At 43.5% G+C, this 24,766-nt stretch overlaps 1 protein-coding gene across 1 annotated transcript in view; it reads right to left on the bottom strand.

The window, feature by feature from the left end:
* Nucleotides 1-9,271: 9,271 nt before the first annotated feature.
* Nucleotides 9,272-24,766, bottom strand: part of SLC16A7 (solute carrier family 16 member 7) — a 116,820-nt gene continuing 101,325 nt past the window's right edge. Inside the window, exon 6 of the mRNA XM_066591707.1 lies at nucleotides 9,272-9,603. The gene's annotated coding sequence lies outside the window, so the exon portion shown is untranslated. The remainder of the gene's footprint in view (nucleotides 9,604-24,766) is intronic.

Below are 24,766 nucleotides of genomic sequence, written 5' to 3' on the forward strand. Positions count from 1 at the left end.
TTTTTTTTAACTTCCTTTGCACAAAAAAAAGAAAAAAATTAAATTTGCATCGCTGCATTCAAACACCCATAATGTTTTTATGAAGCTCTGTGACCTTTGTTTTGCAGGAAATTGTTTTTATTGGCAAAATTTGGGGGTACATGTGACATTTGAATTGTATTTTATTGCGTTTTTTTGGGAGGTGGACAACCTTTTTTATTTACGTTGTTCACCCTGCAAGATAAATAACAATATTTTCATTCTTCAGGTTGTTACAAACGTGGCAATACCTATCATGGACATTTTTTTTAATTTAAAAAGTGCTTTCTCAGGGTAAAATATGTATTTCTTATACTGCATTTTTAAATTCAACTTTAACTTTTTTGCAGTTTTTTAGTGCCTCAAGTGAATTTGAAGATGTGCTTGTTTGAGTGCTAGCATAGTGCACTGCATTACTTATGTAGTGCAGTATACTAGGCCTATGATTGTAGCCTATTAGACTCTGCCAGAGGCAGGTTATAATAGACTAGGCTACATGGCAGACAAAAAGGCCATGGAAACTCATTGGCACTGTTACGTCTGCAAAGGATGTGCTGGACCAGCACCTACAGACATGCACAATAATTGCTCACAGTGCGGTGGCCAAAACAAACTGACTAATACATGGGAAGTTTTTCCCTAAATACGTAACAAACGAGGGAGAGGACCCTGCCTGATATGGCAGACTGATCGCGTAGATAGATGCGAGCTTGCACTAGTCTTTGGATCTAAGTAACCCTACTTGGCCAAACTGATAAAGGACAAAACAAAATAAAATACAGCTCTTAGCTTTAGTAGAATAAGCCGCAGCACACAGAACCGCCTGTAGTAAGGAACAGCGGACACCACGCTGTCCACGGGAGCCACTAACTGCCAGCTCAGACAGTGAGCAACTGACAATTTATAGCACCTTAGCTTCCTATCCATTCCAGCTAAATAGCCAGCTAATCATCCACAGATGTGAACACACTGCATCACACCTGCTAAGCTAGAAGGTGCAGAACCATGTCTATAACCCGCACCGAACTCCTGGACTCCGTCAACCCGGCAGCGATCCCAGCACTGCTGCAACAGGCACCTCACGATCCCATTGCAAGATGTTGGTAAGTGCTGGGGAGCCCCTTCCCCCTTTTCAACTGCGTACATGCTGTGGTCACTATTGTCAGCAGCATGCAAGGGTTTAAACAGCCAAGATTAGAGATTTCTCTGTTTCTGGACATTAGAGCAGTAACTCAGCTGTTAGTGGACAGCCAAGCCACTCTTTTTCCTAGCAATGGAACCTGTGCTGGGTTAAACCTGCAACACTAAAAAAGCGGTGTTCAGGTTTAAAGTCCATTAGTGGCGACTAGAGATGAGCGAACACCAAAATGTTCGGGTGTTCGTTATTCGTAACGAACTTCCCGTGATGCTCGAGGGTTCGTTTCGAACAACGAACCCCATTGAAGTCAATGGGCGACCGGAACATTTTTGTATTTCGCCGATGCTCGCTAAGGTTTTCATGTGTGAAAATCTGGGCAATTCAGGAAAGTGATGGGAATGACACAGTGACGGATAGGGCAGGCGAGGGGCTACATGGTGGGCTGCATCTCAAGTTCACAGGTCCCACTATTAAGCCACAATAGCGGCAAGAGTGCCCCCCCCCCCCCCCACTGTCAGCATAAAGATCGTCCTCCTCTGGCACAGCTGTAACAGCTGTAGCAGAGAAGAACGATGTTTGCCCATTGAATTCAATGGAGCGGCAATACAGCCGACTCCACTGAATGCAATGGGCTGCCGGCGATCGCAGGATGAATGGTCGGAAAGGGGTTAAATATATAACCCCTTTCCTGCAATTCATCCAGAAATGTGTTACACTAAAAATATATACCGGCGTATAAGGCGACCGGGCGTATAAGACGACCCCCCAACTGTCACCTTATACGCCGGTAATACAGTGGAGCAAAGAATAAAAAGCATTACTTACGTTTTTAGATGATCTGCGGCGCTCCTGCAGGCTGTCACTCCCTCCTGGTCCACGGCAGACAAGCTTTCTCCACGAAAGACTTTAAATCCCTGCCTCCAGAAGCACATGTGCCTTCAGCCAATCACAGCCAATGACAATGATGTCATTGAATGGCTGTGATTGGCTGTGTTTCTGGAGGCGGGGATTTCAAGCCTTGAAATCCCCGCCTCCAGAAACACAGCCAATCACAGCCATTCAATGACATCATTGTCATTGGCTGTGATTGGCTGAAGGCACATGTGCTTCTGGAGGCAGGGATTTAAAGTCTTTCGTGGAGAAAGCTTGTCTGCCGTGGACCAGGAGGGAGTGACAGCCTGCAGGAGCGCCGCAGATCATCTAAAAACGTAAGTAATGCTTTTTATTCTTTGCTCCACTGTATTACCGGCGTATAAGGTGACAGTTGGGGGGTCGTCTTATACGCCCGGTCGCCTTATACGCCGGTATATATTTTTAGTGTAACACATTTCTGGATGAATTGCAGGAAAGGGGTTATATATTTAACCCCTTTCCGACCATTCATCCTGCGATCGCCGGCAGCCCATTGCATTCAGTGGAGTCGGCTGTATTGCCGGTTCCATTGAATTCAATGGGCAAACATCGTTCTTCTCTGCTACAGCTGTTACAGCTGTGCCAGAGAAGAAGGATTTGTCTTCTATATGTTCTCAATGGGGTCAGCGCTGCTGCCGCTGGCCCCATTGAGCGCATATAGAATGCATCCATAGCGAGCAGCGGGAGGGGCAGATTTCAATACTCGGGTGACACCTTATCTCCCCAGCCACTCACAGCAGGGGGGTGGTATAGGGCTTAAACGTTGCAGGGGGAAGTTGTAATGCCTTCCCTGTCTTTATATTGGCCAAAAAAAAGCGCTAACGTCTCAGGGAAGAAAGTTTAATTTACCAGAACACCGCATGGTGTTCGTTACGAATAACGAACATCCCGAACACCCTAATATTCGCACGAATAGCAAGCTCGGACGAACGCGTTCGCTCATCTCTAGTGGCGACCATAAGACGGTGTATGTGTTGTTACTAATGGGTTAATGGAAGATATTATGTACAATGATAATATAGACTATTCTTTATGCTTAGTTATGCAAATTATATACATATATCATATAAAATCTTAAGAGGCATACACCATGATGTAACTGATAATAAAAGCATATATAGTGATTGTGAGGTATGGCCAAGGTCAGGGCTCAGAGAATTTTGCTAGAGCTCCATGCATTTTCTGCATTTAGAAAGTGACTTTGTCTGAACTAATAATGGAAAGTTTCAGAAAAACATTTTCCAGAACCTCAAGATTTGTTGATCTGACATGTGTAAGCACTGATTACAACTTTGACTGATTGCAAGAGAAAATGTAAATGGAAAAATAATAAAGCACTGATTTTTTGAAAGTAAGGAGGAAAAACCAAAATGAGAAAAAAAAGGCAGTGTCTTTAAGGGCTTAAAGGCATACTCGGATGTGGCATCTTACCTACCACTACCTACATCTTCGTCTCAGAGACCAACTTGCAAAGATAGTTGAACAACTGCTCGGCAATATCCCATAATAACAGTATGCATGTGCTGGGACTTGTAGTTCCCTCTTATTATACTCCCACTTTGTAAGGTCCATTGATATCCTACAATAACTGTTATGAAAAATTGAGTCATCAAATGGGTTGATCTTTGCAAAAGCCAGCGAAGCTTTACCAGTGGTGTTTGTTTCTTCAGAAGACAAAGCAAGAAACTCCTCCATTGCCTTACATTGAGGTCATTGTAACCTATGGGATCACTATAAAGGACAAGGGAACTAAAAGTCCCAGGATGTCTAGGCTACAGGGCCATATTTACAGCTCATGCTACCTAACACAATGAGTGTGAATTGTTAGGGTGTGCTGCTGGGATTTGTTGTACTACATGGGTTGTCAGCAGCACGGCTCCAAAGATGGGGTTGATTGGGTTGGTTGGGTGTGGATAGCTCCAAACAGCCAATTCCCCAGGTCTGCTGCTAAATATACCAGCTCCTCTGCTGTGGCTGCTGGTCTAGCCTCTGTTTGTTCAGTATGTTCAGTGTTATATTCCTGTGTGTCTGTGCATGTGGCCAGACATGAGGTGTGAGCAGGCATGTTAAGTGTGTGTTTTGATGTGATCAATGTCATGTTCCTGTGTATGTGTACAGTTTTCAGTACATGTAGTGTGAACTATGTCTTGCTGTGGATCCTTTATCATCTAGGATTAGTGAGGTCCCTAGGTTCCAGCATGGGCTCATCCCTGTTGAGACGATCTCCTCACATGCAGGCAGGTTTTCCTGGGGTTAGTTGTCTCGTTAGAGTAGGGACCCGCAAGGCAACGAGCACCCTTAAAGTGGGCTCACAGGCTTAAGTATCTTGGCCAAAATGCAAACCAATACCTTGTACATTCTATAGTTATTCCATCTGGCTATGTGTGCCCGTGAGTGTTTTGAGTGCTGGTCAGTGTTTGATTTATGTCTGTTTCTTAGTTATGTCCCCGAGTATCGAGTCCAGTTCACAGTTCTGCGGTTCCATCTGAGTTTGCCCGTCGGCGAGTATGAAGTCTGTTTCGCAGTTCTGCAGTTCCATCTGAGTTCAGCAGTTTGTGGTTGTGAGAGATATAGCAAATTAAAGGGGTTGTCTTGTGAAAGCAAGTGGGGTTAAGCACTTCTGTATGGCCATATTAATGCACTTTGTAATATACATCGTGCATTAAATATGAGCCATACAGAAGTTATTCACTTACCTTCCCTGTGCTGGCGTCCCCGTCTCCATGGCTCCGTCTAACTTCAGCGTCTAATCGCCCGATTAGACGCGCTTGCGCAGAAGGGTCTTCTGCCTTCGGGTCTGTTCGGCAGCAGCGGCGTTCTGGCTCCGCCCCCTTGTACGCGTCATCGTGTAGCTCCGCCCCGTCATGTGCGCCGATTCCAGCCTCCTGATTGGCTGGAATCGGCACACGTGACGGGGCGGAGCTACGCGATGAAGCGTACAAGGGGGCGGAGCCAGAACGCCGCTGCTGCCGAACAGACCCGAAGGCAGAAGACCCTTCTGCGCAAGCGCGTCTAATCGGGCAATTAGACGCTGAAGTTAGACGGAGCCATGGAGACGGGGACGCCAGCACAGGGAAGGTAAGTGAATAACTTCTGTATGGCTCATAATTAATGCACGATGTATATTACAAAGTGCATTAATATGGCCATACAGAAGTGCTTAAAGGAGATGTCTCGAGGCAGGAGTGGATTTTTTTTTTTGCCCAGTCCCCCTAATTAAGCATACATTACTAAGCCCCCCTGTAAATGACTTTTCTAGCTGGTTTGTACTTACCGTTCCAGCGTTTCAGCAACTTATAAAAATTTTCCCAAGATGGCCGCCAGCTCTTTTCCCTTCGCTTGCTGCAGCCCGATGTGCGCGCTCCCGAGACGCTACCAGCTGTGTCTCCCTGACAACCAGACGCCCCGCAGCCGCCGACCGGACCCCTGGAGTGAACACGGCCAACCAGTCACCCACCGCCAGGCAGCAGGTAACCGGCGCAGCCCCCCCCCCCCGCACAGCGGCAGCCCCCCCATCGCAGCGACAGCCCCCCCGGCACAGCGGCAGCCCCCCCATCGCAGCGACAGCCCCCCATCACAGCGGCAGCCCCCCTCAGCACAGCGACAGCCCCCCCATCACAGTGACAGCCCCCCCCATCGCAGCGGCAGCCCCCCCTGTCACAGCGACAGCCCCCCCATCACAGCGACAGCCCCCCCCCATCGCAGCGACAGCCCCCCCCATCGCAGCGACAGCCCCCCCCATCGCAGCGACAGCCCCCCCATCACAGCGACAGCCCCCCCATCACAGCGGCAGCCCCCCCATCGCAGCGACAGCCCCCCCATCACAGCGGCAGCCCCCCCATCGCAGCGACAGCCCCCCATCACAGCGGCAGCCCCCCCCCCGGCGCAGCGGCAGCCCCCCCAGCGCAGCCCGCCCCCGGCGCAGCGGCAGCCCCCCCGGCCCATCACTTACCAGGACGGCGGGACAGCTGGACGGCGGGACACCTGTGCGGCTTCTCCGGACAGCTCGGCAGCTTTGCACCTTCCTCTAACAGAGGATGGTACAGAATGGCCGCTCCAGCGCGCTCCCGAGCAGTGACAGCTCGTCTGCGCATGCGCAGAAGAGCTGTAGCGGGGAGCACACTGAAGCGGCTCGTGCTGAAAGGAGAAGAACGGACTGCGCAAGCGCGTCTAAAAAAGCAAGCTGCCAGCGAATTTAGACGGAACCATGGAGAGGAGGACGCTAGCAACGGAGCAGGTAAGTGAATAACTTCTGTATGGCTCATATTTAATGCACGATGTATATTACAAAGTGCATTAATATGGCCATACAGAAGTGTATACCCCCACTTGATTTCGCGAGACAACCCCTTTAACCCCACTTGCTTTCGCGAGACAACCCCTTTAAGTCCATTTCGCAGTTCTATGTTTCCGTCTGAGTTCGCCTGCCAGTGTGTATAAAGTCTGTTTCGCACTTCTGCAGTTCCGTCTCAATTCGCCAGCTCGTGGTTGTGAAAAACGTAACATGAATACACCCCCATTAACCCTTTGAGGACACAACTATTTTGGTTCTTTTTGTGGTTGTATCATTGTATTTGGAGAACCATTACTTTTTAATGTTTCAATAGATATAGCCATATGAAGGCTTGATATTTGTGGGTGAGTTGCATTTTTTAATGGCAGCATTTTGGAGTAAGAATAATGTATTGCAAAATTTGGGGGAAGGAGGGGCATAGAAAAAAGAAACTGCAGCTCTGTCATTATGCTTTGGGTTTTGTTCTTACAGCATTTACTGTGCAATATAATGGATAGGTTAAGGGGGGTTTCCATGATTACCAATGAATTCAATGGGAGCTGTGCCTGCAATTACCAACCCAGGGCGCTGTAATACAGATGGAGCTGTCATCTTCCAGCCCCACTGATCGCTAAGGGTCCCAATCAACTATTGATGGCCTATCCTGTGGATAGGTCATTAATATTAAAGTCCTGGAAAACTTATTTAATTTTATCAGGTGGGTTATTATAATCACAGCAATACCAAGTATATAGTGTTTTTTCTTTATATAATCTACTCTTTTGCGCAAAAAAAAATCAAAAAATCCTTTTTGTGTTATCATATTCTGAGAGCCTTAAAGGGGTTGTCCCGCGCCGAAACGGGTTTTTTTTTTTTTTTCAATAGCCCCCCTGTTCGGCGCGAGACAAACCCGATGCAGGGGTTAAAAAAGAAAACCGGATAGTGCTTACCTGAATCCCCGCGCTCCGGTGACTTCTTACTTACCTGGTGAAGATGGCCGCCGGGATCTTCACCCTCGGTGGACCGCAGGGCTTCTGTGCGATCCATTGCCGATTCCAGCCTCCTGATTGGCTGGAATCGGCACGTGACGGGGCGGAGCTACGAGGAGCCGCTCTCCGGTACGAGCGGCCCCATTCAGAAAAGAAGAAGACCGGACTGCGCAAGCGCGTCTAATCCGGCGATTAGACGCTGAAAATTAGACGGCACCATGGAGACGAGGACGCTAGCAATGGAACAGGTAAGTGAATAACTTCTGTATGGCTCATAATTAATGCACAATGTACATTACAAGGTGCATTAATATGGCCATACAGAAGTGTATACCCCCACTTGCTTTCGCGGGACAACCCCTTTAACTTTTTTTTTTTACTTTTCCATAATAAAGTTATATAAGGGCTTGCTTTTTGCAAAATGAGATGCAGTTTTTACAGTTTGTAGCTGTGGTTGTCAGCGTACCCCCATGGCAGCTGCAGCACGCATTCTGCACTGCTTTTTAGCTTTAATGTCTGATTGCTCACTGACACCGGCCCAGGGGACACACACACACACCTGGCCCTGATCTGTATTTCCCAGTTACCTAGTTCCTGCCTCATGGTCTTGACCCTGCCCCTATTCCTGATTGCACTTCTTGTATAAGCATAGCCTGGCCACTCCTTCAGTGTGTGATTATTGTGTTCCACCACCTTGATCAAGCTCCTCTTTCTCCTGCTCCTCTGCAAGCATACAGATACCTCCTGCTGCTGACCTTTGGCTTCCATGGACTACACTTCCATCTCATCCATTTGTACTGCATACTGATACCTCCTGCTGCTGACCTTTGGCTTCTATTGACTACGCTTCTGTCTCATCCCATTTGTACTGCATAACGATACCTCCTGCTGCTGACCTTTGGTTTCCATCGACTACGCTTCCATCTCATCCATTTGTACTGCACACCGTGACTTCCTGATAATGACTCCCGGCTATTCTGACTACTCTCCAGTGACCGGCTCAGCTACTAAACCTCAGCTCCAATCCAGCAATTAGGCATCCTCTTCTTATGGAGCGTGCCTGAGCTAATGGTAATAATAACAGTCTTTTTTCCATGGCACTTTACAAAGCAGAGGGAACGTAGACTAAATAAGGCATAACATACAGTATTAAATCAGTAGACAGGTTGGACAATAGTGAGGACCCTGTTTGTATGAGCTTACAGACTATGAGAAAATAGGGACAATACATAAACCTGTATGAGCCAGTCATCAGCCTGTATCTGTGTATGTACAAATATGAAGTGCATTAGACTGTATGTGGTGTGGCAGTCTTTTGGTACTGCTTAAGGTTCTGTTTTTTCTGGTCCCTGACTTTGGCTGTTCCGGACTACATTCCTGTCTCCAAATCAGACCCCGGCTTGTTATACTAATTACACTTCTGTCTGCTGCCTGCAGTGACTCCTGGCCGGTTATACCCTATTGAACCTATATTGTGTGTCCTGACCTCTGACTTGTTCTACATTCTGAATTTCTGCTGCCTGCCCTGATCCAGATTGTCTGACTACACTGTTATTCACTCCCTGAGGTACCGCGCTTAGATCTGTAGTAGTGTCAGCTGCCACATTACTGAGATCACTTAGAGTGTAATGGCCTAGGGACTCTACAGCAAAGCTGGTGGGGTTAAATTGGTGGGGTTAAAAGGTGAAGACTGGTGTACCTGAGGTGTCACCTCTAGATTTGGCCCAAAGCCAAAGCAGTGTGTGGCACAGTGGATCTACATCTGTTGACCCTGCCAGTAATTTTCATTAGTACATACATCATTTTTATATTTTACTCAGTTTTTTTCTGGGTGGTAGGATGAGCAGAAAAAACAAAACAGTACTTTTGTCATTGTTTTTTTTTTGTCTTTTATGGCATTCATGGTGCAGAATAAATAACATGTTAATTTTATAAAACTGGTCATTAAAAAATATTTTTTATAAGGTAGGTAGATACAAGACAGAGAGAGAGTCAAATACTATTTCTGGTGTTTCGAGTGCTAATCAGTCCTGTGGACACTTTCTCATGCCTGTGAGGTTACTTTGTAGTTGACCTCCTGCTGGCGGCTTCTGGTGTGGTAAGGTGATGAATGCTCAGTGTCCTAGCTGAGCCCCAATAGTCAAGGTTGAAAGGTCAAGGGCCAGCTCCAGGCATCCCAATGCTGGAACACAGTGATGTATGGAGACAGGTATATGAGCTATACTATGGTATGCAGCCTATGCGTCCTTCCTTTCTCTTCATCTCCAGACGTTCTACAGATTTAAAAGGCAACATATAATAATGGCAACATATAATAATATATACTTTACACAACTCAGTCTTCAATCTAGGCTCTGAGGCAGCTTCCTTCCTTCTTTTTCACCTAGCCAATGCCTGCTATTCCCCCCCCCCCCAGCCCCACCCTTCCCGTTGAGACATTAGATTTACTAGTCTGGTGGGAGTCAGGTGAGGGGGTTGGAAAAAAAAAAACCTTATAGTTGCAGATTGGCCGCCCATGTGCAAGGAGCCACCTTAAGCACTGGACCTTAAGTGGCAAATACAGACTAGGTTTTCATCAAGGGTTATTAGAGAATATTACAGGAAGAGGAAATAAGAGGAGATAACTATAACTCCTAATATATCCAGGCTCGTATTTTGGGATGTTAAGAGGATATTGTATGGAGGTATAAGAAGAGAGAACTATAACTCCCAGACTTTTCAGCACACAGCTGCTGAAAATACTAAATCCATCTGCAATTCTGCAATTTCTCCTCCACCCTACAAACCACACAGCACAGGAGCCGTCATAGAGTAGCTTCGCACTACTGCGTTCTTCTCCCTCATGTTACATGACCATCAAAATGGGGGCTTCGGCCCCCACTTTTCCAATGCAGAACTCTGCCCACACTTATGAATGATCACATAGTAATAGCATCACTAGTCCATCATTCACCATTATTCCTTTCCAGTGCTGAGCGCCATCCATTCAGAGTAGGACAGCAGTGGTGGCATGTACCATGTAGGTGTGGAGGAGTTTCCCTTGATCCTAGGTGCACATGCTAGTGTCCCCCTCCCCAAAGCTACGCTCCTGTATTTATGAGTATAGCTTGTTACTGAACAATTAAAGGTAAACAAAGATACATTAGCAATATCTTTATTAAAGGAGATGTCCCGCGCCGAAACGGGTTTTTTTTTTTTTAAACCCCCCCCCCGTTCGGCGCGAGACAACCCCGATGCAGGGGTTAAAAAAACCACCCGCACAGCGCTTACCTGAATCCCGGCGGTCCGGTGACTTCAATACTTACCGCTGAAGATGGCCGCCGGGATCTTCTACCTTCGTGGACCACAGCTCTTCTGTGCGGTCCACTGCCGATTCCAGCCTCCTGATTGGCTGGAATCGGCACGTGACGGGGCGGAGCTACACGGAGCCGCTCTCTGGCACGAGCGGCTCCATAGAAGAAAGCTGAAGACCCGGACTGCGCAAGCGCGGCTAATTTGGCCATCGGAGGCCAAAAATTAGTCGGCACCATGGAGACGAGGACGCCAGCAACGGAGCAGGTAAGTATAAAACTTTTTATAACTTCTGTATGGCTCATAATTAATGCACAATGTACATTACAAAGTGCATTAATATGGCCATACAGAAGTGTATAGACCCACTTGCTGCCTCGGGACATCTCCTTTAAGCATTTGAAATGGCAAAACACTCGATTTTGTTGCTTGCAAGCTCTAGTAAAGGGTTAAATGAGGACAGCAACACATGAGATCTATCAAGTTAAACTCACTTCTTAACAGTATTCTTTGGAATGTATAAACTGTGAAAATACCTTGATGATTAAAGTGAAGGCTATGAATTGAATGCCCTATATAACTACAAAGAAACTGCTTGCAAATCAAATTTCTTTTATCTTGCTATTGCTTTATTTAGACTTTAAGGAAGTAGGAATCGTTCCTTAGTATTTTAAAATGGAAGCTAGCATTCATTTTAGCTGTTTCAAAACTACTTATGCAAATGCAATGTAGAGATCTGTTAAATACTGTTGCATATTTTATGTCCAGAGAAAGAAATAATGTCTTTTTTCTTATTGCTGTATTCTCATTTATTTCATCCTGCTTTGCTTTAAAAAAATGTGTTCTAAGGTAGTCTTGTAGAGCTAACATTATTTTGTAGCTTAAGGACAGAATATTTAAAGGATAATTTCACACAAACTGAAATTCAAGTTTTGCTAGAAGACCAATGTACCATATTATGGAATCATTCTCCCCCAGAAGCAATGGCCATTCTGTTATCTAGAAATGATAAAAGTTTCATGACATTACCGTGCAGAATTGCCACACAATGTCTGCATAAGTACCTGTTCTACTACATAACTGATAACTTAAATGAGTTGTTTGCTTTAGAAAACCCATTTTCAGATGCCCGATTTGGAAATTCTGATTTAATAGTGTGTGGTCTGCCCTTCAGGAGTGCTATGCTATAGTGAGTATATTAAAAAAAAACAAAAAAAAAAAACTAGTGCCAAATCGTAGCGCCATCATTATTGCAATGCTGTGTGACTGAGGCTGCCTTTACATGGGTGAAAAAATTGTGCAAGATTTGTGAGTTGCAAGAGACGCACAAATATGAACCCCATTCTTTTGAATGGGATCATACACATGAGCGATGTTTCCCTGCTTGGCACCGCAATGTGATGCAGTAAACAAATCGCAGCATGGTCTATCTTGTGTGTGCCCTCGCATCATAACGTCCATTGTTTTCAATGGGGCCAGCGCCAGCATTGCACTATGTGCTAGGTGCACGCGATGTGAGGTCTCCCATTGAAAATAATGGGAGAAACTCTGTGATCTTGTCAGCCATGGAGGAGGATTGCTTCTTTCCTGAAGTGATGACATGAAACTGCCTCACATCTGTTTTGACATGAAAACACCTTGCATCCATGGGGAATTCACATGGATAGCGAGCGCGATATCATGCCGTGATTCATACGTGTTGAAAGTGCACCTGAGTTTTCAATAAGTTTTCTAAAATACAACAGGTTCTCTTTACCCTATTCTTGCTGCTGTTTGCATCTCATTTCATGCCTGTAGGATTTGATTTATGTTGTCCTGCGGTTTGCAACCTACTTTCATGCAGGGAGCGTGTAGCAGGCCTAACATTCTGACAGTAGTACAGGATCCTGCACTTCCTTACCCTGAGTTTCCATGCTGCATTGCACAATCTGCGGTCCAATCAGCAGGAGGCATCTGAATGCCCACCCCTCTGCTCTCCCAGGATGATTCAGGCATTCTGGCCAAATGACGTGTAAACCCAATGTACACACATTCACCACCCCCACCCACCTCTATGCTTCTATGAGTATATTTTTAAGGATGCTATAATAACAGTTTGTCTTTTTAACATCATATAAGTGCTGGAAGAAATCTTGTGCTTTGGAATTGGATCCATCCTTGGCTTCCTTCCCTGCACCATGCAACTTTGATTCTGGGATAGTGTCTGGTGTGGGTTAGCTGGTTTCACTTTTGCTAAGGAATAGTCACGGTGTCCTTGTTACTACAGAAGCTCTGCACCTAAGGACAGAAAGTGGATTGCCATGAAGGTGGGACTCCTCTTGTGACTGTCATTCAGGCCGGGCTCACACGGCCGCAAGCGTAAACCGCTGTGGGGCTCCCACAGCATTTTACCGCAGTGAACCCAGCTGTTACTCTGTGTACGCCCACGTATGTCGGTGAAATTGTACTGCGCATAACCATGAACTCACGCACACAGTCATGCGCAGTACACCTGTTTTTTTGTTTATACTTCTGGCACATAGCGATGACACATATACCTGCAGCCCATGCAAAATGCAATTACGTATGGTAGTGTGTATATATACGGCAATAGAGACCAATGGACTCTATCTTGCATATATAAGCTGCAAAATAGAACATGCTACTTTCTATTTTGCACTCGCGAGTTACGCAATCCCGACACTCTGTAATTGCTTGCCTGTGAGCTACTGCGTATCACATGGGCGTACAGAGCCTGTGTATTATGCAATTCCAATACGGTCATGTGAGCCCGGCCTTAAAGTAGTAAAGAAACAAAATTTTCAATGCAAGTATATTACAGAAATAACGAGACTAACACAAACTAATAATAAGTTGCCTAAAAGGTTAGTTCCCTTCAACTTATCTCCTGCAGTCCCATTGAAATGAATGTAGCAGTAATACACCTGCTTCTGTTCTTATGGCCATTGAGGGTCCTGGTGGTTGGATCCCTATCGACCAGATAGTTAACTTCATTTCTTGGGAATAACTAAGTTATTGTGTTGTTAAGGAACGTGACAGAGAGCCAGGTGATGTGTTTTTATATACTCGCTCCAATGATCCAGCGGTGTCCCTCTCTGAAGTCGGCATGTGGCACAAAAATATGACTCTTTTTAGAGTCCTGTGCTCGCACTCGCTCATAGACTTGTATAGGAGAGCACATGCACAGGACTCTGAAAAGAGTCATATTTTTGTGCCATGGGATGACTTCAGCGGAGGACACTACTAGATTGTGAGAAGATATAAAAAATACCTTGCCCGCCTCCCTGTCATGCCCTTTAACAGCACTATAACTTAGTTTATGGTGCTGTGGGGATGTGACAGGTTCTCTTTAAGGCCGCCTGCAAACGACCGGGCTGGATTCCGCATGTGGGAGCCCGCAGCGTGCCTGCTTTTCTTCTTTTTTTCCTGTACTGTGGATGGTCCGCAAGCCGTCGAACATGCGCAGTACAGGTTTGTTTTTTTTAAATCCCGGCTTTTCTCATGTATTTGGTAGGCGATGACACAGAATCCACAGCCTTTCTGCAATGTCAGATCAGTTGGTTAGACGGCTTCCATTGACTTCAATGCAAGCTGTCTATGGGGAATCCACACAGAAATAGAGCATGCTGTGATTTTTCCTCTGCGAGCAGAAAAATCGCAATTGATTTCTACTTGTGTAGAGGAAAAAGCGTTTTTAACATAGCGCGGTATTTGCTGCGAAATCTTGAGGCGGACGTCTTCTATGGATTCCGCAATGCAAATTCTCATGTGTGTAGCCGGCCTAAGTTTAATGAAACTAAAATGACTTTTCAGAGCTCCCTTCTGTCTACATCTCCTTTAAGTCTACAGTATTACTCTTTCTTTTCTATTGTCAGTTATCCTGTTTTGATGCCTTATTGAAAACAAGAAATCTCCAATTAATTGAAAATCTCATGCTCTCTATGGATTTCTTTTTCAGCTTGTTCGTGAAATGTAAATGTCTCTTGATGTTTAATCATATTTCCTTTCACTATATATAATTAATACTTTAATCATCTTAAGAGAACTTTCATCCACAGAATGTTGTGGTGCATCCAACAGTCCAGTTGACACTAACAGAGATGATGGTGCTCTTCTGATCTGAAAGAATTATCTACATTAACCACTTTTTCCATCATAGAAGAACTCTGTAATATAATACCCACACAATATTATTCTATTGTGTATTTTTAGACAGAATACAAGTAACTGATGTTGCAATAGCAGCAGAGTGGGTCATGTCACAGGTGGCCTAACAGACTCTCAAATATGAGGACACATTACAATACATGGCAGATTATAATTGAGGACACATTACAATACATGGCAGATTATAATTGAAAGGGCCTTACAGAAATATAACAAGTTAACCCCTATCCACATGATAGGAAATAGTTACAGTAACTAATCGGTGGGGGTCCAACTGTTGAGACTTCAACATGCAGTCATTTGATCGCTTGTACAATATACTGCAACACTTCTGCATCGTTATATTGCACTTTTATTACTGTTTATTGTGTGATACAAATAGGTCATTAAAAAATAGTTTTACTACTTTTTCACAATAAAAAATAGCATTACAGAGAAAAAAATGTCATTTTTGTGTTGCTGCATTCTGATACCCATGACTTTTTTTCTCTTTTCGCTTCAATATAGTCAAATATTGATGGCAGACTTTGAGGCATTATTGAGGCTTTCTCTACCATGGTGACTTATCAATGCTCACTACTGTATACATCTACACGATCAGCATTTCAGTTCACCCTAAAAGGTGTTCACTGGGGTTGAAGTCAAGGTTCTGTGCAGGCCAAGCTTGTCTGCAGTGGAGTTCCTCTATGCTAAACTTGTTAAACCATGTTTTTTGGAATGTCCCTTTGTGCAGAGGGGCACAGTCATGCTGGAACAGGAAATGTTTTCCCCAAACTGTTGCTGCAAAGATGGAAGCATCTAAAACTGTGTAAAATGTATTTCTATACTGTATAGCATAAACATAGTTCTTCAATGTAAATAAGGGGCCTAATGCAAACCCTGAAAAGCAGTCCCATTTTATGAAGCTGGCAAAGCATAGTTCTTGTTCTGATGTCACTTGTAGAGGCAGTATGGAACTCTGCAGTGAGTAATGCTAGAGAGGAAAGATGTGTTTTTGCACTCGGCAGCCTCACTGAGTTTGGATGGTGTAGCGTTTCATAACTGAGCTGCAAACTCCTGGTCCCCATGCACTAATTAATTAATCGCTAAGCTCTGTCATTGACTGCAGCGCCTGTGATATTCTCTAACCCCTGTAGGACTGCAGTCTGTAAATGTGACATCAGAGGGGAGATCCAAAGCGCCAGCGTGGGACACAGCAGAGAGCGTGGAGAGGTGAGTATATGCCAATTTGTTATGTTAGTGCATGGGGAACGGGGTTTTCCAGAGAACATACAACTCTGACAACTCATTTAAATGCTTCCACATAATAATAATACTGTATATACTCGAGTATAAGCCTAGTTTTTCAGCACATTTTTTTGTGCTGAAAAAGTCCCCCTTGGCTTATACTCGAGTCAGGCAAGGCTTTAAAAAAAAAACCAAAAAAAAAAACAAACCATTCATCTCCCAGCCGGCGTCTGTGTCTCCGAAGGTGGTGCGGCAGGCTGCTTGAATTCTCTCCGCTGTCATTCCCCGCCGTCCTCTTTGCTCAGCTCTGTCATACCCTGCTGTCAGCGCTGTGCAAGTAAGAGCTGTGATTGGATCGAGCGTCAGCCAATTACAGCCGGTGCTCGATCATTCACAGCCACTCAAGCTGCTTTATAATTCTCTCCGCTGTCCTCTCCCTGCTTGGCTTTCAAATCCCCTGCCGTCAGTGCTGTGTAAGTAAGCGCTGTAATTGAATCGAGCGCCAGCTGTGATTGGCTGATGCGCAATCCAATCACAGCGCTTACTTACACAGCACTGACAGAGCCAAGCAGAGAGGATGGTGGGGAGAATTCAAGCAGCTTGTCGCACAGACACAGACACCGGCTGGGAGGTGAGTATGGAGGTTTTTTTTACCTAGTATATACTCGAGTATAGCTCGGCTTATACTTGAGTCAATAAGTTTTACCAGTTTTTTGTGGTGAAACTTATTGTCTCGACTTATACTCAGGTCCGCTAATACTTGAGTATATACAGTATTTACTTTTGACCAAGGCAAATCTAGCAAATGAGGAATATCACTAGTTGACTTACTAGCAAAGGTGACATCCTATGACAGTACACTTCAGTACAACTATATTAGGATCAATGTTTGTCTGAGCCAATCAGATGGGCCTCTTGCTGCTGCACATTCTTTCTTACATTGTAAATTCTATACAGACATTGAAAGAAAGGTACTGCTGCAGCAGCAGCTCCCTCCTACCCATCTAGGGTTTACTGCTCTACTGGAGACTGATTGTTTAGGGAGTGAGGAAACTTCTGAATAATTGCAGGAAGACTGCATTTAGATAAAAGGAAAAATGAAAAAAGGGGGTTTTGGTACGGTGTTAGCCAGTAGAGCAAAATGTGATTGTTCCCAGCAAGAGAAACCACGTAATCTTGTAGATATGATACCTTTTAATGGCTAACAAAAATACATGATGTTACAGCAAGCTTTCAGATCTCTCAGGGTCCTTCCTTAGGCGTAATGGAACAAATATAAACACGTATTTACTATAAAACATGATCACATGGGAGTGCATGAACATGGTGAACTTAATTTGCACTAGATAAATACCAGAGACAGAGGGTAAGAGGGCACAGACATGTTGGGAAAATACTCGCTGCCGGCAGGTAAAGATGTCACATCCTCATATAAAATAACAACATTTCATAAATTCACATGTTTTATGGATTTATGGAAAAACAATATGATGATAGCTATTGTTTAATAAGGTCATACATCCTGGTTGTCCTTTTCCCCTTGTCATGCCTAATAAGGTTGAGCATTTCTTATGATGTTCTTATCAGACCCAGATTTTCATATACTGTACTATTTTATTTTATCACACACATGCCATTCATTGCTAATTATAAACATTTAAAATGGATAAAATCATCATAATAAGATAATGACACTACACAAGTAAATCCAGATATGTACATAAACATTTATTTCCATATTTAAATTGTTTCTTTGGCATTTTATAGATGGATTTATACACAGTAAAATAAATGCAATATTTTCAGGTTATAAAAATACCTAATCACAACGTGGAAACTACAGTATACAAGGGTAGATGAGAGAAGAGAAGTATTTTAATGATACAACATTTATTTACAAGACAGATAGTTTGCTTATTTTATGACTTCTTTATACAAACAAATCAACAACCCATAACATAACAGTGATATTGGTGCCACATAATTACAGCCTTTCTTGCCTTCTTGCTTTCTGCTTTTCCAACTAACAATGTTCATGTCAGAAGATATAGATTTTAGGGATGGTACTATATATTGTAAATTTAACACAAGTTACATTGCAGAATGAGAAGTCATGACACAAACTTTAGTTGAAGGATGATTGTTCATGCATCTCTTCATTTACACCAAACAGAACCCAGAAGTGGACCCATTTTCTGCACCTTATTGGTGCCTCCAGCACTCAGAACTCATGTGATTATTCGTACATATTTTATTGATGTGTCATTATATGGCTTGTGTAGATTTAAAGTAAAGAGTTTGGGTGCACTTAAACTGAAAGAGGATTGCTCAAAAATCGCTCAAAGTGCAGTTTGAGTGACAGTTTTAAGCAATCATCTTTGCATAACTCTTAAGTAGCTATTTAGCTACTCAAAGAGTTAAATGCAGGCGGAGCGGGACACCACTGATACTGTAACTCAGAACAAAGCAGCTGTTTTGTATATGCAAACAGCTGCTTTGTTCTTGCAGTTATCAACAGTGTTCCGTTGAGCTGATTGCTCCAAGAAACAGCAGGAGCGCTGACAGCTACTTTGTTCTTGGAGCTTTCAGCTGGTATCTTGATGAGTAGACCCAGCGGGATACCAGCTGAAAGTATGCTATCAGCACCGCCCAATGAGAAAATTAGCGTGCGGCACAGATGAGAGTAATCGTTGACTTCTAGCTTGCTAAAAATCACCAATGAACAAATAGTACACGAACAGTGCATGATGACTGCGCATTTAGATACAACGATTATCGCTCAAAAGACGGCTTTTGAGCGAATTTTGAGCGATAATCGTTGTGTCTAAATGGGGCCTTTAGCCTTTTTTCTCAGAAACAGAACCATATCTGTTCATGGACTGTGACTAGTAGTGAAGATCATTCTCATTCACTGGAATAGGGATGAGTTGCAATATCAAACACAGAGACATGGTGTCATTTATGGGAAAACAAAACATAACATTTTTTGCAAATAGAAGAAACCCTCTTTAAATTCCAAAAAGGGGTAAACCCATTAAAAGAAACAGATGGGCAGACACGGTAAATACAAAGTACAAAGAAAAAAAATCTAATTGTCAACACTTTAAACATAAATTCTTAAAAGGTTTATATACTTCGGAGACAAAAAATAAACCTAAGGGCTCCTGCACACTAGCGAGGGCGATATCAGGCTGTGAGTCACAGCCCGATATCGCCCTCGCCATCCTTCTGAAAACCCCTGGATGCGAAGCGCTTTCACATGGAAACAGCCCCGCATCCCTGCTGCGGCTGTCACAGCCACAGCAGGAAATTGCGATTTTCTCCTACTGTTTTTAATGGGGTGGGTGCTGCTGCCGCCGGCTCCATTAAAAACAATGGGTAATATTGCAAAAAGAAAAGACATGCTGCTTCATTTATTTTGCATTTGTTTTCATCCTCATGACCACCTCCAGCCACTCCACTTAGAGTAGCAAGGGACAGAGGGGTCCTAACTCAAGATAGGTGTGGGTCTCCCCTCTGGAATCCGCACCCAACTAACTTTTACAGCATATCTAGTTGATAAGCCACATAAGTCTAAAATAGTAATACCCTTTCCAGTTAATGTGCCCTATACATACCTCAAACTAAATGGCTGCTGAAGGGGCCACAGATACCACTCAGTTAATACCATTGGTTGACCTGCTCCGACTCCTGTGTATTGTGTATTCAAGCATGGCAAAGTATCAGAGACTACTAACAGCAGAATAGACAGAGCGGTATGGTTGGTGGCAAAGCTGAGGGATGTGGCTGTCAAATCAAAAGGTCAGGGTGACAGGTCACAATACAGTAGAAAGCACACCGACCATTGAATGTACTGCAGCTCATAGGAGGCCCCAGCGCAATTAAGTTATAAAGCCAAGGGCATCCCAAAAGATGTGCTGTGGGACTGTCTTGGGGAGCTAATGTTACCCTGCCCCCTGGTCCAGCCCCCCCTGCACATGACTATACGATCCCACTGAAGATATAAGTCTACAAATACGCTTTAGAAACAAAATAGTAAGATATGTGAAATCATACATAAATAACATTGTTAAATAACTAACGTAATACCAGCTTAACACAAACCAGGGACAAAAATTGTATGGTTAGTGGAAAACCTAATGACAAGATATATTAGGGTTAGGCCAGGCTCACACAAATGTATTTGAATTGTGTATTAAGCGCACATAATATGTGGTGAATGGCATCAATGAAAGTACGAGAATTTCGAACATTGAGATCGTACATTGATTTTCACTGTTCCATTCACATTTGTCTATATTTATTTATATTTATCCCACATTATATGTGTACAGCCCTATTGTGCTCTATGGGTGCTTTCAGAACGCATTAATACGCAATTACATTACGTAGGTATGGAATTTTTTAATGCAGGTTGCTAGGAAGCATGAGGTAAAAAGAGGAAAAAATGGGAAGCCAACGCAAGACAACATGCCAAAAATACACTGCTCATAAGCAGACATATATGTTCAAAAATGCGACAATATTCAGGCATATGCACTTCCCTATGCTGGTAAAATGCTGTGATTTTTATGTGGCGTATTAGGCCTTGTGTCCACGGGAAAAATCAGGCCCGCTGTGGATTCTTCATGCAGAATCCTGCAACGGGTCTCTCCTTTCCCGGGGACATGAGGCCTAAAAAGAGGATTTTCTTACCTGTCCGGACGCTGCGGATCTTCCCTCCGTTGCGGCCGGATCTTCTTTCTTCGGCCTGGCGGATATGCTCGGCACACCTGGCACTCCCGTGCTGGAGAGCAGGAATTCAGCTGTGGGTATGCCGCAGATCCGGACGCTTTCCATAGGCTTCAATAGAAGCCTGCGGGAGCCGTCCACGCGGGAGATCCGCACTAAAAACGGAGCATGTCGTGGGTGTTTTCCCGCACACGCAATCTGTGCCTCAGGGGAAAATGACATCCGCAGGTATTTAACTACCTGCGGGTGTCCAATGCATCCCTATGGGGCGCGGATCACGCTGCAGGAGAAACGCTGTGGAATTTAAATTACATTTCAGCAGTGGACATGAGGCCTTACTGTACAGTTGTGTGAGCCCAGCCCTAGACTGAACACCTGGACATGGCAGCTGAGGGGAACACAGCCAGGCCCTTTTCTGCTCCATGCAGAATGCAAAGTGCAGTAGTGAACCCCTACTGTAAGTGGAGCAGATTACTTTCCGCTTCACATAAAGCTTTTGATACACCATTCAAAACGTTGATCATCTGAGCTTTTACTCTAATATTCATATTGTTCAGCATGTGAGCTTCAAGTAACATCACCCCACTTCTGTGAAATCATCCCTAGTCTTAGACTAACCTTGCCCACAGGTTAAGAGTGTCCTTCGTATAATTTGGAACAGTCCTAATTGTACAACGTAAAATCAAAAACATCAATGTATACAATACATAGAAATATTAAAAAATTGAATTGAATTAATTTACTGTTGTTTTTCTACCACATCTGTTGGAAGTTTGTTCCAAGCATTTACTACTCATCAGTAAAATAGTATTTTCTTCAATGGCTTCTGATTTTTCCCCTCAACTAAACTCTGACTTGTTCTAGTGTTTAGCTTTCTTACAAAATCACTTCTCTCCTGAACGCTATTTAGACCTTTAACATATTTAAAGGTTTTGATCATGTTCCCCTCTTGCTTCTTTTCTCCCAGCTATACAAACTAAGTACTTAAGTCTTTCTTGTGTTCTTGATACCTTTCACCAATTTTATAGCACGTCTTTGGATTTGTTCTATTTTATCAATGTCTTTCTGTAGAGGAGTTCCCCAGAACTGAACACAGTATTCCAGAAGTGATCTCACCAGAGCTCTATACATCGGGATCACAATCTCCCTCTTTCTACTGGTTATAGTGCTAGATATGCACTCAAGCATCATACTGGCTTGCTTTGCTGCCTGATCAAACTGTGGACTCATTTTGAATTTGTCAGAAATCAGAACCCCAAGTTCTTCTCTTCTGAAGTTCGGGATAACATAGAACAACGAAAAGGATATAGTCAAATGACTGAAGAACTCTGGGGTGGATGGCATCTGGACCCATCACGTTATTTAACTTTTAAAAGTGCAAACTCAGCTACAAACATCAGCCTCATTAAACAGTAAATCTTGCAACTAGAAGTACTAATAGTCCCAAGCATATTAGCATTCTGAAAACCAGCTTTTGAAAATCCAGAATAAAAGTAGCTATTCAAATAGATAGCGACAGCCTTATCTCCATTAATATAATTATACCCTTTCTTAATTTTGTAATTCCACAATTTTTCTTCCATCACTAATGTACCTGAAAAATGTTTTATTTCCATTCTTAATAGATCTGTCCATTTCTTTCTCCTTTTGTACTCTAACAGCATAAAGTGATTCGGTCATCGAGGCATAGTGCTCAAACCATAGGCAGCATGAACCTAGGACAGCTATGCCTCTTGCGCCGTGAGTACTTTATTCTGAAATGATGCAGCATTTCAGAGTAAATGCACTTTGAAGTTTGACTTGAAGTTAAGCCCCAAGTCACGAGGCCAACTGCCCTAAGATCTCTCAGTCTGCTGTATGCAGAACTCACCTCCTGTTTGTGAATAGGATAAGAAGCTGTCAGTCTGCATACAGGGGTGGGGAGTGGATGGAGCGGCCCTCCCCCATGACCCATAGCTCAGCTCTGAGTCAAGTTTCGAAGTTCATTTAATCTGAAATGCTACAGCATTAGAGAAAAGAGCACTCACAGGGGCAATAGGCTTCTTAGTCTAGGTTCATGCTACCCGTGGTCTGGGCAATATGAATCTGAACTCAAAATCCTTTAAATAATGGTTTTGCCTCCTTCTGTCTAATTTTATACAATTCTTTATCAGCAAGCCTTCCAGTTTCTTTAAACCTTTTTAAAGGCAGACTTTATTCTTTTAATATGCTAATATTTTTTCTAGTGAATCAGAGAGTCAACCAATGTAGTAAAAGGAAAAAGAATAGTGTTCATTAGGCATGCAGTTTTGCAGTTGTATTCCACCCTGTTAATTCACTTGTTAAAGACTCACTAAAGCATGCCGAATAAAATCCATAGAACAGAAATAATATACAGGGGAACATATGAATTATAGAATTGTAGAGTTGGAAGGGACCTCCAGGGTCATCGGGTCCAAGCCCCTGCTCATTGCAGGATTGAATCATCCTAGACAGATGTATGTCCAGCCTCTGTTTGAAGACTTCCATTGAAGGAGAACTCACCACCTCCCGTGGTAACCTGTTCCACTCATTGATCACCCTCACTGTTAGAACGTTTTTTCTAACATCTAACCTGTCTCCTCCCTTTCAGTTTCATCCCATTGCTTCTAGTCTTTCCTTGTGCAAACGATAATAGAGCTGATCCCACTAGCTTTTCTCCCTGTTAAATACCATTCTGTTAGTCGCCGCCCACTGTTCAAGCTTTTTGAATTCTCCCTCTCTCTCTCCTCTAGTGCTAGCATAATCTTCTACCTTTGTTTCATTGGCAAATTTGATCAGTTTCCCCTCAATTTCCTTATCTAGATCCTTTATAAAAATGTTGCACAACACTGGGACCAGGACCGAACCTGGTGGTACCCCACTTGAGACATTCTTACAATTGCATATGCAGCCATTTATAATCACTCTTTGAATAAGATTACTCAGCCAGTTGTGAATCCACCTAACAGTTGCCTTGTTGATCCCATCTTTTGTCATTTTTTCAATAAGGATGATATGAGATACTTTGTTAAATGCTTTAATAAAATCAAGATATACTATACCACCGCATTTCCCTGATCAACCCAGTCCATGATTCTGTCATAGAAGGAAATTCGATTTATCTGGCATGGCTTGTTTTCTAAAACCCATGCTGGCTCTGGTTAATTTCTGCCTTCTCATCAAAGTACTTGCATGCTGTTTAAATAATTTCATAGGTCCACTTTCTACGCTTTTTTGAAGATACGGACAACATTTGCTCTTCTCCAATCTTCTGTTATGCAGAGTGGTTCAGCAATTACCTCTTCTGCTCCCTTCAGTATCTCAGGATGTAATTCAGCTGGACCTTGAGACTTGAATTCATTTAAGTTAGCAAAGTGTTCCCTCGCCATCTCTATGTTTATAGGATAGCCTGGATTCCGTCAATAACACAGTGAAGACACTGGATCACAGAAAAAAAAATGTCTGCTACTTGAGGTATTTCATGTGTCCTATACTAAACTGAGTGTGTAGAGTACAAATCTGTAGTCGGATTATGCCTAGTACGTTAGGTTCAAAAGTTATATGGTATCATTGGATATTCATACAGAAGCGAGAAACTGATTTTATGTTCATTACACAGCCACTGGACATAACTAAATTGCGCTTCAAAACTATGAGAGATTACAAAAACATGTTCACATTAACAAATGTGTAAATAAAAAGTTCACTTGAGTTTTTATGCAATGTAGATACACTATTCAAAAGTAGCTTTAGGCACTTGCTTTTGCGCTTGTTAGTGTCTGTTAGTCGCCCATCATGTTGGGGGTTGAAGTAGCCTTGATATATTTTTTCCATGGTGGCAATATCCTAGTGAAATCTTTCCCAATGTTCATCACTCACGTCACCCAAATTTGTAGGGGAAAATCCAGATTGTCACCCCAAATGTTCCAGTTATGATTTGAATAGTTGACCAGCATCAAAAGGAGTTTCATTGACTTGTATGTCTCTCTCATTCCCACAGCATGAGCAATGGCAGCAGGA

The sequence above is a fragment of the Eleutherodactylus coqui genome, chromosome 2 (assembly GCF_035609145.1).
Source record: "Eleutherodactylus coqui strain aEleCoq1 chromosome 2, aEleCoq1.hap1, whole genome shotgun sequence".
Lineage (NCBI taxonomy): Eukaryota > Metazoa > Chordata > Amphibia > Anura > Eleutherodactylidae > Eleutherodactylus > Eleutherodactylus coqui.